At 39.6% G+C, this 14,415-nt stretch overlaps 1 protein-coding gene across 1 annotated transcript in view; it reads right to left on the bottom strand.

Annotated features, from left to right (window-relative positions):
* The window catches only part of LOC134680099 (sialic acid synthase), a 300,274-nt gene extending 291,647 nt beyond the window's left edge, over positions 1 to 8,627 (bottom strand). The window contains exon 1 of the mRNA XM_063539144.1: positions 8,622 to 8,627. The gene's annotated coding sequence lies outside the window, so the exon portion shown is untranslated. The remainder of the gene's footprint in view (positions 1 to 8,621) is intronic.
* Positions 8,628 to 14,415: the final 5,788 nt, after the last annotated feature.

Consider the following 14,415-nt stretch of genomic DNA (forward strand, 5'->3'; position numbering starts at 1 on the left):
ATTTCGACATTCTGTTGGGGATATTACGCTCTATCAACATTTCTCCTGAAGCTGTTGTGTGGTTTCATAGTTATTTAGTGGGTCGTCGGCAACGTGTTAAAGTTGATAACTCTCGTTCACCTTGGTGCAGCACGCTGGCTGGCGTTCCGCAGGGTGGCGTGCTGTCCCCTCTCCTTTTTTCAATTTTTATCAATTCTATCACTTCAAATCTCCTTTCTGCTTACCATCTCTATGCTGATGACCTACAAATATACTCACAAAGCGAGCTTGATGATTTACCTTCTGCTATTCACACCATTAACACTGACTTGGAACGCATTTCGAACTGGAGCTCTTTTTATGGTTTAAAGTTGAATCCATCAAAAACTCAAGTTATCGTAATTGGTAGCCCAAGAACCATAGCAAGAGTAGATTTTGATAATTTACCAGGTGTCTCTTTTGATGGGGTACTGATACCTTTCTCTTCCCAGGTTAAGAACCTGGGCGTAGTCTTTGATCGTACGCTCTCATGGATACCGCAGGTCAATGAGGTGAGCAGAAAGGTCTTCGCTGCTGTGGGTTCCCTACGACGAGTTCGTAATTTTCTGCCTTTTGCCACTAAAATTGCGCTTGCCCAGTCTCTCCTACTGCCCATTTTGGACTATGCCGATATTAGTTACCTAGACCTAACAGAAGAACAATTGAATAAACTCGAGCGGCTTCAAAATGTTTGCATTAGGTTTATTTTCGGATTACGTAAATTTGACCACGTCTCGAGCTTTCGTACGCAGCTCAAGTGGTTGCCTATCCGGTTCCGTCGCGACTCTCATATTCTTCATCTTCTTTATTCCGTACTGTTTCTCCCAAACACTCCCTGCTATCTCAAAGTGCGTTTTAAATTTCTTAACTCTGTCAGGTGCTCTCAAAATTTTCTACTTTTCCCCCCTCCTTCTTCTTCAAAAGTCTACAACAATTCGTTTAGTTTTCGCGCAGTTCGGTTGTGGAATGCTCTGCCCGTCGATATTAGACGTGCAAAATCGCTCTCTATATTTAAAACTCGTCTAAAGGAACATTATTTGTCTAAGTCCTAATCCTTTCGTGCTCTCCCTGAAACCCACGGTTGTTATGGCTACCTTGACATTTATAGGTATTAGTTATATATAATGTATGTAGTAATTTGTGTAGTGTATGTTTTACTGTATAGTTGTAGTTTATGTATTTTATTATATTTGCTATTTTTATTATTGCACCACCCGTACGCTCAGTATGTTCGCCGTTTAGCTATCTGAAGGTTGTCTGGAAGAGATCGCTGTTTAGCGATAAGTCCGCCTGTTGTTACCTACACCGTTAAACTCCAATGTTTTTTCTGTATCTTTTGTTTTGTAGTGTGCAATAAAGTATTTTATTATTATTATAATATTACAGCTAGATACGATATGGATTAGATATGTCAGTGTCAAATGTGACGTTTCTTCAAACAAAAACGTCACTTTTGACACTGACATATCTAATCCATATCGTATCTAGCCGTAATATTTAACGCATCTTAAAGTTCGAATCGGGCAGGGAGACACGGGGCCGCGTAGCCAACATGCCAATCGCTTACGCTCCGTAGCGATCGAAACGCAACTGTTACTGTCGCACTAATATGAAAGAGTGATAGGGAGACACAAAGCGTTTCGTTGGCGAAGCGATAGCGATTGTCACCTTGGCTAGGCCGGCAGGGCCCACTTCTAGTCGCTAGCCGACGGAGTACATAAAGTACTTGTTCCTAAAGGGGTAATTATACGAGAACAAACTAGATATTTAATTCCCGTAAGTAATATGAGGCTACTGAAGCGCGGATTAACATTTAAACGTTCCACTAAAAGGTAGTCAAAATTCATCGACTGTCAAATTAGCTTTTCATTAAAGGTACGAGTTTCAAGCATAATAATTTTAACTTTGAAGTTTCCATCTAACTAAATTATAATTAAGTATAATGTTCTGAGAAGTAGGTAACCAAATCAAGATTAAGGAAAATTTTGAAAGGTATCTCAGGGCCGCGGGATCGGACTGAGCTATCTCGAAGTAGCCTGTGTCCGCTGTGGGCTATAGGTAAATATAGGCAGCACCAAATTTATAAGTACTTACACTAGAGACCCGCCCCGGCTTCGCACAGGTTACACAAAATCTTAACAAATTTATCTACACCGTCCTAAACCTTCTTTAAGAATCATTCTATTGATAGGTGAAAAACATACATACACACAGACAGACGAGACGGAGGACTTTGTTTTATAAGGTGTAGTGATACCTACATAGGATAGACCTAATAGTTATGTAAGTATAAGTACCTACCTTATGCACCTAACTTAGGAATATATATCAAAAACCAAAATAAGAATCAACTAAGTTTTCTTTTAACAGGAGGTGACAATTTTTGCATGTTAACGATCATTTAAATTGCAAAAGTATTGGTGGGAATGTTTTCGTTTCTCATTAGTACGAAATCTTAATAACAGGTAGGTATCATTCCCTTCGCTTGCCGTCCAAGGGCGAGTCTAATATTATGGCAACCCGACGTAAATGCTTTCTCTGATTATAATAATTGTAACGATTCTCGATGTTGCATTATACTAGTTCTTTTAAGCACTGGACTCGCTCGTTTTCATGCAATCTAGAAGAATATCTGACTAGGAGCTCCTTGGAGTAGTCCAATAACAGAGAGTTCCCATCAAACGCTCATTAAAAAGTAATCAATCGGCACAAGCCCAGGCTCCGATGAAGGCTCATCGATAATTTACAATAACAATGCAAATCATCGTTGATATTACACTTGTACCTACAAATGCCTACAATATAAACGTAGTTTTTGGTTCTTTTGAAATTAAACTGATCTGTTAGGTATTATCTAAACCTTATCTAACTCTGCACCAACTTTGACAGGACAAAGTGTGCAGTGTCATTATATTTTCATAGTAATTTCACGTCTATGATGACACGACACTTTTGTCTTAGCGAATTCAGGTCATGCGGGCGCAGCACGGATCCATTTTTATCGACTATCACTATGCGCGTCCCTTTCGCACTTACATACTTGTTAGAACGTGACAGGCATGATGACAAGGGATAAAAACGCGACCGTGCTACGCCGCATGCAGTGTTACCTAGCTTTATCCGACTCTAAGTAATAGTACAGTCAGCAGCAGAAGTTGCTAAGTGGTTGTAGTGTTCAAAATTACCTTGACGCGCTCTTAGAGTGACATTCCATTTCCAACTGCAGCTGCAATACTGTTCATTTTACTATGGAAATTGACAGTGACAGCGACGCGTTTCCATAGTAAAATGAACAGTATTGCAGCTGCAGTTGGAAATGGAATGTCACTTTTATTCTCCATTTTGAACACCTCGCCCGCTTAGCAACTATTGCTGCTGATTAATGGTATTGTACCCTACTAATTAAATGAAAACTACATAATTCGAGCTTTCTAAACTTTTTGGCAACGGGCTACTTACCTACCTATTCCATTAAATTTAGTTAGTCATAATTATAACCAAGGGGCTAAAAATGTACGACACTTTAGGCTAAATATAAGTTATCAAAGGCTTACGATTTATATTATAACTAAAGTGATGTTTTGGAATCAAGAGCCAACAATGCAATTACAAGCCGCAATACTGCAGTATAGTACCTACTGTTGCAAAACCGTCAAAATCCGAACGGTACCTTAAATCAATAGAGTATTTTGAGCCATGGTCGTTAAGTACATGCGAGGATTAATCAAGAGGGTTTATTGGAAAACGGTTAAAAAAAGCAATCCCAGCGTTCGTGGTCGTTAACCGACATTTTTATTGCAAGAAACTTTATCCACTTTAATGCTGGGTATTCTCAGATCGATTGAAATTAGCCTATTTCTTCGTGTAACATATAAATTTCATTGACAAAATTCATGCAATTGCATGTTATGTAACTAACTCTTTGACGTTGATTTTATAACAAACAAATACTATCAGTGCCTGTATAAAATATCCTGGAAAAAGTAAGCGGTGATCACTAATATTTTTTTTACAATAGGTATATATTTTGTAATATCAAAGAGTCATAGAACGATTAGAATGTATAACATTTGTGTAAAGTCTTAGAAAATATCGTGCCGCCAAGTTAGACTGCTGAAAAAGATGGGGCTGTACCACACCAACCAGAGTTGCCACATAATTAACGGAACCGTACAGCGACCTCTATCTATCAAACTCGAAGCACGAATTTTTCAAGGAATCTTTAGTAATACTCATATTATTATATTTTATTATTTTATTTATTAACATAAAAATATACATCTTATACAATTACAGTGTCCCACAAAACAGTTTACATGGTTTGACTGTGGGATCGTGCACTGCACCCATATTGTTGTGGGATCGTGCGTGTGTGTCGTGCGTGTGTGGGATATACATGGGTAAGAAGTGGGTACTTGGGTAGGTATTCTTTCAATTGTTTTGTACACTCGTACACAGAAAAAAATACATTAAATTAAAACCTATAGCACATTGCTAAGGAAAAAGGTTCCGGTAATTACTTTTATCCCCTTACACCAGTAGTAACGTCGCGGGAAGTTAATGAAGACGCCTTACGAAACGACTCAATCGTAATCTACGGTTGACTTAGATCGAGGTCTTGGAGTAATTGCTTAAATTAATTGCTTCAGTCACCTTTGCCAGAGGCGTAACTAGGGGGGGGGTTGGAGGGGGCACGTGCCCCGGGCACCGTCCAAGGGGGGGCGCCAAAATGAGCAAAAGACCTGTACCTCTCCGCCTTGCTAAAAGGCAGCAGGGAAACTTTTGTCAGTCATATTTACCACCACTGTGAAGTGTGAAATGCGGATGGTATTCTGGCCCACAGCGCAAAAGAGAAAGCCGATCTTTTACTCTTACTCTTTTTGCCTCGAACTCGACCTTGACAGACGACGGTAGCGCCCTACCGCCCACCATCCCGCAGTGCGAATACTCTATGCAAGAAACTTCCATCAAGGCGGGAGTTGCTATGCTTTCGTTTTATAAGGCGAGCGGGCCGAGTGCTTCAGAGTTGTGTCCCGTGTTAGCGCGTCTTTTCCGTTAGGGGTCTCCTGTCGAAGTTACCATCTTATGGACTCTCCAAGAGACTACCTATGCAAATGGATCGCTAGCCCTTTGTCCGGCAGGCGCATATGAGCCGTAGTAGACGGAACCTGGCCGCGTAGCCAAGATGTCAATCGCTTACGCTCTGTAGCGATCGAAACGCAACTGTCACTGTCACACTAATAAGGAAGAGTGATAGAGAGACATAATGCTTTTCGTTGTCGAAGCGATAGCGATTGTAACCTTGGCTAGGCCGGCTGCTTCAATAGCTGCTGCATATCTGTGACATGTTGTCTATCGACGACATTCATCGATATGCGGACGACAGTACTATACAAGGATGGCTAAAAAATAACTAAATTCCCGTTGCCAGGGAGGTTTTGGGTTTTGGGACTGAGCAACTTTTACTACGGGACTAACCCCGAAATCGCGAAAAAAAAGTTTACCCTCCCATAGAAAATGGACCAGCCAAAATGTAGGAAACAGCCAAATTTTTTTCGCGACTTAGGGGTTGGACTAATAGTAAAAGTTGCTCAGTATAATCCAAAAACCTGCCTGGCAACGAAAATGCAGTTATTTTTTAGCCACCCTGTATACCTACAGGCTGGTCCAAACCTTGACGCCCATAATTTTTTTTTAGAATCCTCGTCGTGGGTTATCAGAATATACCCCATGTACCAGATGTTAGCCGATTTTTCGTAGTTTTCGAGACTTATAACTTTTGTTAAGAAATTCTGGAGTGAAGCTTTGCTTTGCTTTTCTGCCTTCTAATAATTGTTCGTGGTATTTGCACTGATAACTGAACTGGACTGAACTGAAATAGCGATGGGGAAGTGACCCCATAAAATAATAGTAGAAATAACTGTGTCAGGTATCGAGGCATTCTATCCAGAGTTTCGGTGTGGGATCAGGACAATTTAATCCGATTCAATCCTACCATGACTCAAATTTGCGCGTTTACCGCTAAGAAAACCTCATTTTTCAAGGCACAACCCTTCCCATGTCAGGGAGTATTGGGAGTAAGGTTTGCAATCCGGATCCGAAATGTATGAAATTATCCGGATCTGGATCCGAATCCACGGATCTTCTCATACATTTCAGATCCGTCGTGCAAACCCTAATTGGGAGCCTCGATCGGTGTTGACATCTCCATCAGTGACGTCCAATAATTTCGTAGCCACCTTGCTGGGTAGGCTGCGCTCGTATCAAAAAAAACTCGGTGTGCTCAATAAAGGGAGGCCACCGCCATACTTTACTCTGGGGTAGACTGATCCCATATATTGAGTACTGCTGTCACCTTTGGACAGGAGCACCTGGATGCCACCTTGGGTCCTTCAAATCAGTCCAAAGCCGCGCTGTACCTATGAATAGAGATCTCCAAAAAAGAAGTTTATACGTTTTAAAACGGTCGGCAACGCGCATGTGTAGTGTAGTGTAGTGGAGTGTAGACGTCCATAGAATGCGGTGACCGCTTACCATCAGGTGGGTCGTAAGCTTGTTGGCCACCGATGTACTAAAAAAACATAGGTACCTACACTGTATTTGTCTACATTAAAAGTAAACTTATTAAAGCAAAAAATAACCCTTTCGTTTCGTTAAGCAGGCCACTGACGAGCCTTCCAAATGGATGCCGTTACAATGGATTCATCCAAATGGACGGCATCCTAATATTAAACGTTGTACGTTTTTGACATTCACGGACCGATTTTGGATTGCAGCCACGCTATTTGGACTGTTGGAAGGCTTGTCAGTGGCCACCTTAAGTTCATTTCGTTTGGGGGGGGGGGGGCGGGGGCGCAAATTTGGTGTCTGCCCCGGGCGCCATATCCTCTAGCTACGCCCCTGACCTTTGCTTCTAATTGTAGGTAACACACATAATGTTTGGGACCCGGGTATGTCCTTAAACTACGTCCAAGACCACCGGTGGACGGGCAGCAGCGTCCCTCAAATTTGGTGTACTCGACTGCGATCGCCAACCCGCTTGCCAAGCGTGGCGATTATGGCATTCACCCCCCATAAGGGGGAGACCTATGTTCAGCAGTGGACGTCTTATGGCTGAGATGATGATGATGATGATGACACATAATGTGCCTTTGCTTCTCATAGTGACACATATAATGTACAGAGACGTTTTTGGCTAGCAAAAGAAGACAATAGAAAATGACGGCAAAAAAAATAAGGGGATAGAACAATATAATGATAATAATGCGGCCGTGACCACCGGCAGCTTGGGCCCTGCCCGCTGCGGGCGGCACCATAGGTTAGTTTTTTATAATGTGTTTATACTTATTTTTTATTGTTTTTGTATTTTACTTTTGTATTCATTTTATAAACGACCTAACCTAAGAAAAAAAAAAATGATTGATAATGATAATTGAACACATTTCTTCTTTCAGTTCAATACATATTAGACTTGCGGAATAGACTCTTTTTTTCCTGCAATATTTCCGAAACATCGTGAGGAAACCGGACTACTCCTAATAAGGCCTATAGTTTACCCTCTGGGTTGGAAGGTCAGATGACAGTCGCTTTCGTAAAGACTAATGCCTACGCCAATTCTTGGGATTAGTTGCCAAGCTGACCCCAGGCTCCCATGAGCCGTGGCAAAATGCCGGGACAACGCGAAGAAGATGATGATAATTTTCCTATTTCCGATAAAGAGATTTTGATGAAAGAATATCTTCGAACAGGATTGTTCATGCGAGATTTGTAATGTATTCCCTTGACGAATATTGTGTGACATTAATCGTACGTGGTAGGTACGTACGTACGTACAATCTGTACAAACTCCATATTACTGCCGTATTCGAACTTCAAGATATTCACAACAGACGACACGTACTAGATCCATTCTAGATACGTTATAGTTTAGATATCAACTAGTTCTCTTTTGCAGCGCAATTCGGGCAACCAATGTCACTTTTACGTTGGATAGAGTAAGATATCTATTAGATATGAATTGGATTGCTCAGTCATATCCTGTGGAAATCGTTCAAAAGTATCTCCAGAATCGCGCAAATGTCAAATTTGACAGGTTAGACCTTAAACATATCGTTATCGTATCTTGGTGATGTCTAAAAGATATCTAGAGTCTGGCTAACCAAAAATTGTTGACAGATATTTTGTTGTTGTATCACCAATTGTCTATGATTTAAAAAAAAGCTAAAAGTCAGTTGTCAATTTATGTCATTCATTCAAATAGTTTGCGGTTTATTTTAAATAATATTAATAATTTCTATACTGAGTGAGGTTCGCTAACTATTATTTAAGCTCGTAAATAATTACGACAATGTGCGAAGTCGACGTGTAGCGTTGTATAACGAAAAACTGCAATGTTTACAACTCCTAACCAAATGTAAACAAATTAGGAGCTTGGTCCTCTATAAATATTTTGATACTTTAAGTACTAGTTCTAACATTTGCGTATTACTTTGATTAAGTACGTGAATTTATTAATGCCTGAATCTCATAAATATGACAAGTGTACAAAGAAACGGATAAACTAAAAGTTCTGAAAAATATCTATAAAATCTAAATATTGGAACGTAAACACTAGGTGTTTGTCGTTGACTGTACTTTAAATAGTGGTAGAAATTATGTGAGCTGACTTTGAGTGCACGTAAACGTTTATTTAACTTATTTCCTTAGGTACCTTACTTGTACACAGAATATCATAAATATTGTCGAGTATCAAAACTATAATTCCTACTACACAAAGTGTGACCAGCCCAAATTTTTTTTAATTTCCCGCCAAAAAATTAGGTAAAATTTCAGTAGCCAGACTCTAGTAGATGTCTATTTCAAAATCCGAATCGGGCCCTTAGTCGCTGAAAATAGCAAAACAAATCGTATTTTCTAGAGTTGCCATTTAAAGTTATAATTAATCCTCAGTATCAGCTTTCGTTAGCACAAATATAAAACAGGAGCGGCACAATTTGATTTTACAATTTGTAAATGTAAAATTCTGTAATGATACGACCTTGATGACGGGTCCATGCTGATTAGTGAGCGCAAAATATAGGTACAGTCGACGTCAAAGATATGTTTACATTTTTCGCCTTATTACAAAGGCATAAGGTTCAAACGTGTAAACATATCTTTGACTTCGACTGTACTACGAGTCGTGCATTAGGCATCTCTTACGCAGTAGGTGTAAGCACCCTTATAGACCGGCCCGTGGCCGGGCCGGAGCTTCCGTAGCTGCGTTTTCTATGGAAAGCACCACGTGATCACCGATCAGCCGTCATAGAAAATTACATGTCGGACGCCCCGGCCCGGGCACGGCCCGGTCTAGCGTGCATGAGTCATCCTATACCTAATCAAAAGCTTTCCAAAAGACATCTACTCTGCCAACTAGGCTTTAGGTAATTATGGCTATTATAACACTATAACATTTTCCCATAAAATTCTCATTTGCATGCCCAAAAGCAAATAGCTTAAATATTACGAAGGCCCAAGAAATAAAATTTCCTCTTTCAATGGCATTGAATACCGGGCCGAAAATGCGATATCTAAACACAAATTTACATACTGTTCATTGAGTAAGTCGTCCAATGCATACAAAGAGACCTTATTGAATGTGTGAACACCTTTTGCCGAATACGTTTATTTTACGACCACATAAATAATAGAGACTGTTTGAAAAACTCCATTCAAAGTGGCGTGCGTGCCCCGTGCCCTTCGACTTACTTGAAGAGTTCTGGGGCACTACAGGGCCAGTGTCATCTATCGCTACTATAGTATTTTATAAATACAAAAGTAACTTAAAAATAACGGCGCGAGTCGGGAAATGAATTAGAGATTCACTAGATATGAAATAGTAAAGATATGTGACGTTCCACGGCAAAAGGTACCATTACCCCGCTGACTATTGGAGCGGCGTTAATAATAGCGTAACCGCCAGCCGCCATAAGGTACCTTTTGCCGTGGAACGTCACATATCTTTACTATTTCACATCTAGTGAATCTCTAATTCATTTCCCGAATCGCGCCGTAATATGTCGCCCTGTTACTGTTACGTCACGCTAAAACCGCTGAACCGACCGATTCCGATGTAACTTAGTAGGTACGGTAATAGTTTGAAGACCGCGGAAGGAGATCGGTCAGTTTTATCAATCATCATCATTATCATCATCAGTAACATTTATCTACATTACTAAGGCCGTCTTACAATATAATAATAGCAATTTTCTCTCCATTATTTTGCTCTCTCTATCTCTGCTGCTCTGCTGCTGTTGTAAGCAGAAAGGTCACGGTCCATATCCCGGTCGACATAAGTCTAGTGAAACTAACCGACTGCCCGATTCGAACTTTAAGATAAGTAGGTCAATTAAAATAATGTAGAAACTATATGGATTAGATGTGTCAGGGTCAAAAGTGACGTTTTTGTTTTAACCCTTAAACAGGTTGTGTATCTATAAGTACCACATAGCAAATTTTTTTTTTTTGGCGAGCTGAGTAAATACAACGACCGCAAAATGTCATTGTCATAAAGTCTATAAAATGGATGATATCCGAACGTAAAAAAATGGGAGGTGTCAATACAAATTTCCTTGACATTTTAGTTGTCAAGTTCAAATCGACCACAAATGGCAGTTCCCCTGCTATAAACGTTTATTACACCGAAAAGAAATTCTGTACGTTTTTTGTGTTGTATTTTTTGGTAGATTATTAGATAATGTATGTGTAGTAAGTCATAATTTACCTTAGTTATTATTTTCTGATAAAATACGCGCTTTAAAAGTTTGTGGTTCGTATGAACCCTATGCCCGTCTTGGGCACGTTCAAGTGGTTTCTATGTGACCCCTGCCCTGGAGGGAGTTTACATGAAATTTAAGGGAAAGATTTATTAGTATGAATGAGCCCTCATGGTGCAAAAGTAATATATTTTCTTTTGAATTTTAAATTAAATATTTATTCAACGGTCAATCTTATGAGCCACGATATCCACGCGAGCCATGGAAGTGCTGGGAGTTAGTGCATTTTGTAACGCAAGTGTAAATGTGATGTGCTCGTGACTTACCCTTAAATTTTAACACCATTGGTAACGGGCAGTGGGCATATAAAAACCACAATTTTTTTTTAATGAATTAGTGATAATTAAAAAAAAGAAATTACTTTTCTTATAAAGCTATTACCTACCCGAATCTGTAATCAAAAGTAAAAAATGCGTCAGGCCTGTTTAAGGGTTAAGAAACCGTTTCTAGATCTATTAACTGACGTATCTTAAAGTTCGAATCGGGCCGCTTTCAAATATGTTAATATAACAATACCTTGAATAAACCTCGTAAGACCGAAATAAAACAAATGTTGTAAGTACAATAGTGTTGTGGAATAATTTCGGGCGGTCATTAAAGTTGCAGCAGTAATGAACCTCGGCCGCTGTCTCACTAATTGTTGCACTCTTATTAAGGTCGAGGGTTCCCAAGTTCAAAATACCCTTTATGCTTGTTGTCATAATGAGCTTTGTCGAATACAATTGAAATATTATTTATTCCTCACCAAAACAAGGCCAAGCGTCTTGGACCACGAAAAATAGAGTTTCGTCATCCGTGCCTGACTCATCCGATGGTTCGGTGCCTATACACAATACAAGAGACGTATTACGCGAAAGCTGTGAGTAAAAGCAAAACAGCGGCACCAATTTTTTTTAAAGAACTCGTCAAAAGCTCATTTAACATTATTTATTAACCGACTTCCATTTCATAGAAGGAGGAGGTTCTGTATTCGGTTGTGGCTATTTTTTTTTTTCTAATTACGTTCACCGATTACTCCGACATCCGTAGTCCGATTTGAGTAATTCTTTTTTTGTTTGAAAGGAGTTACCTCCGAGTTAGTCCCATTTTAATTTGGTTCTGTTCTGATGATGGGATTCATGAGGAATTGAGGGAACTCCTCAATTTTTAAAGGCACATGCATGGTGATTTGGGTGTTTTCTTAAGCAACTCGAGCATTTTCTCCCGAAAACCACCACTTTGATGAAGTGGACCTGATGATGATGATTGTTTTGTTGATAATGATGATGATTTTTAAATGTAGTATGTTCAGCGATTACTCCGGCACCTGTGATCCGATTTGAGTAAATCTTTTTTTGTTTGGAAGGAGTTGCCTCCAAGGTGTTTTCGTATTATTTTTGGTTCTGGTCTGATGATGGAATCCATGAGGAACTGAGGGAACTCCTCAGTTTTTAAAGGGACGTGTTAAGTGATTTCGGTGTTTTCTAAAGTAACTCGAGCATTTGATTCCTAACACCGTCAATTTGATGTAGTGCAAGTGTAGCCTTACCACGAGTTTGACATTGACATATTCGCTAATTTAGCGACGCTAACGTCTTCGTAACATACTTGTTATGCATCTCTCTCGCACTAATATGCCAGTATGAGCGAGATGCAAAGAAAGTAAGTTACACACACGCTAGCGAATAAATCAATGTCAAACTCTTGGTAAGCTGGTAAGGCTACTGATCGGGGGTAGGCGTTAGGAGTTAAGGGGTCGGGGATTAAGGGGTCGGGTAATGGTGGTTGAAGGGCGGCTGGTTCAGGGCCGAGGGGTACATGGATCAGGGATTGATGCGCTGTGAGGTAGAGTGATCGGGGGGTTGAGGGATTGGGTCAGTGGCGGGGCGGAGGATGGATTTAGTGTAGTGACAGGAATTATAATTTTTCAGACGAACGGCTCGATTCGAGAAATGAATTAGACACTTATTAGATATGAAATAGTAAAGATATGTGTCATTCCACTGTAAAAGGTACCTTATTGTGGTTGGCGCCGCGATTCGGGAAATGAATTAGAGAGTCACTAGATATGAAATAGTGAAGATATGTGACGTTCCACGGAAAAAGGTACCTTATGGTGGCCGGCGCATACGTCGCATAGCGCCGCAATAATATTGGAGCCGGAGCGGCGTTAATAATAGCGCAAGTGCCAACCGCCATAAGGTACCTTTACCCCTGGGACGACACCATATCTTTACTATATCGTATTTAGTTAATCTCTAATTCATTTCCAGAATCGCGCCGCGACTCGAGAAAATTCCTGATTACATATTTATTAAAGTAGGTACACGAAATTAGTGTTAATCATGATGTTGTTCTTCATTCATGCGTCGCGCTCTTAACAATGCGTTAAAACTAAAAATGGAAAAATAAAAACTTTTTACAAAAAAAAGAAAACCGACTTCAAAAAGGATCAATAAAATATTATCCTTTTTAAGTCTATGCGTTACCAACTGATATGTTTGAAGTCGGTGCCAAGCCAAGTAGTAACAATACCCGTCAAAAATAATCATTAGCTTTATGACTATAAATCCCATTAGAACTGTACTAATAACTATTATAAATGTGTAAGTAATTCTGTCTGCCACTTTGTCGCCATTTCATGGCTAAACAACTGGATCGCTTTAGGTGAAATTTGGCAAGAAAGTAAATTCCTTGAATTGTTTTATATTTTGAAATGTAGTCCTCTGAATAAGGGGCGGGAAATAACTTTAGTCCCAATCCCACGCTTGCGTGCCGACAAACATGATACGGACTGTGCCAAGAAGGTTTGATCGTGTGTTCTGAGGTGTGTTCTTAGGTACAGTTGACGTCAAAGATATGTTTACACTTTTGTACCTTACTCCTTTGTAATAAGACGAAAAGTGTAAACATATTTTTAACGTCGACTGTACCTACAGAAAGTACGTTAATTATCATCGTGAAGGCAATCCAACGTACATCCTTATCGAATCGCACCAAAATTATGGTATGCTTCAAAAGTTGGCTTGGCACCGACTTCAAACATATCAGTTGGTAACGCATAGACTTAAAAAGGATAATATTTTATTTCATCCTTTTTGAAGTCGGTTTTCTTTTTTTTGTAAAAAGTTTTTATCTTTCTTCTTGTTGGGAGGATTTCACCAATCAAGTTCAAGATGCATTATTTACTTATTTATTTAAAGCTCTATGTTAATTATGCTATGATATAACTATGGATCCACTCCACCATATTTGTAAGCATAGATTTAATGCTTGTAAGCATCGCAAAACATACAAAATGTCAACCGCGGTACATTGTACTATATGTCAACATTTGTACACTTGCATCTACGCCATCGCCGTCGACATCAAAAACAATGTTATCGAAAGCTTTTAACCCTGACGAGTATGGCGTCGCGCCGCTCAAATGTGCCGTGCGAAAAAACTCAATAAAAACCAACGTTAACGTCTCCTTAGCTTTATCGCCTGAAAAGTGCTCACTTGCTTGAGTTGACCTCTCGAATATAATAAAAGTCATAACTTAGGAATAAAAAGTCGCACAATTAAAGATTATATAGAACAACTTCATCTTTAATTTAAAAAT

This window comes from Cydia fagiglandana, chromosome 3, assembly GCF_963556715.1.
Source record: "Cydia fagiglandana chromosome 3, ilCydFagi1.1, whole genome shotgun sequence".
Classification (NCBI taxonomy): Eukaryota; Metazoa; Arthropoda; class Insecta; order Lepidoptera; family Tortricidae; genus Cydia; species Cydia fagiglandana.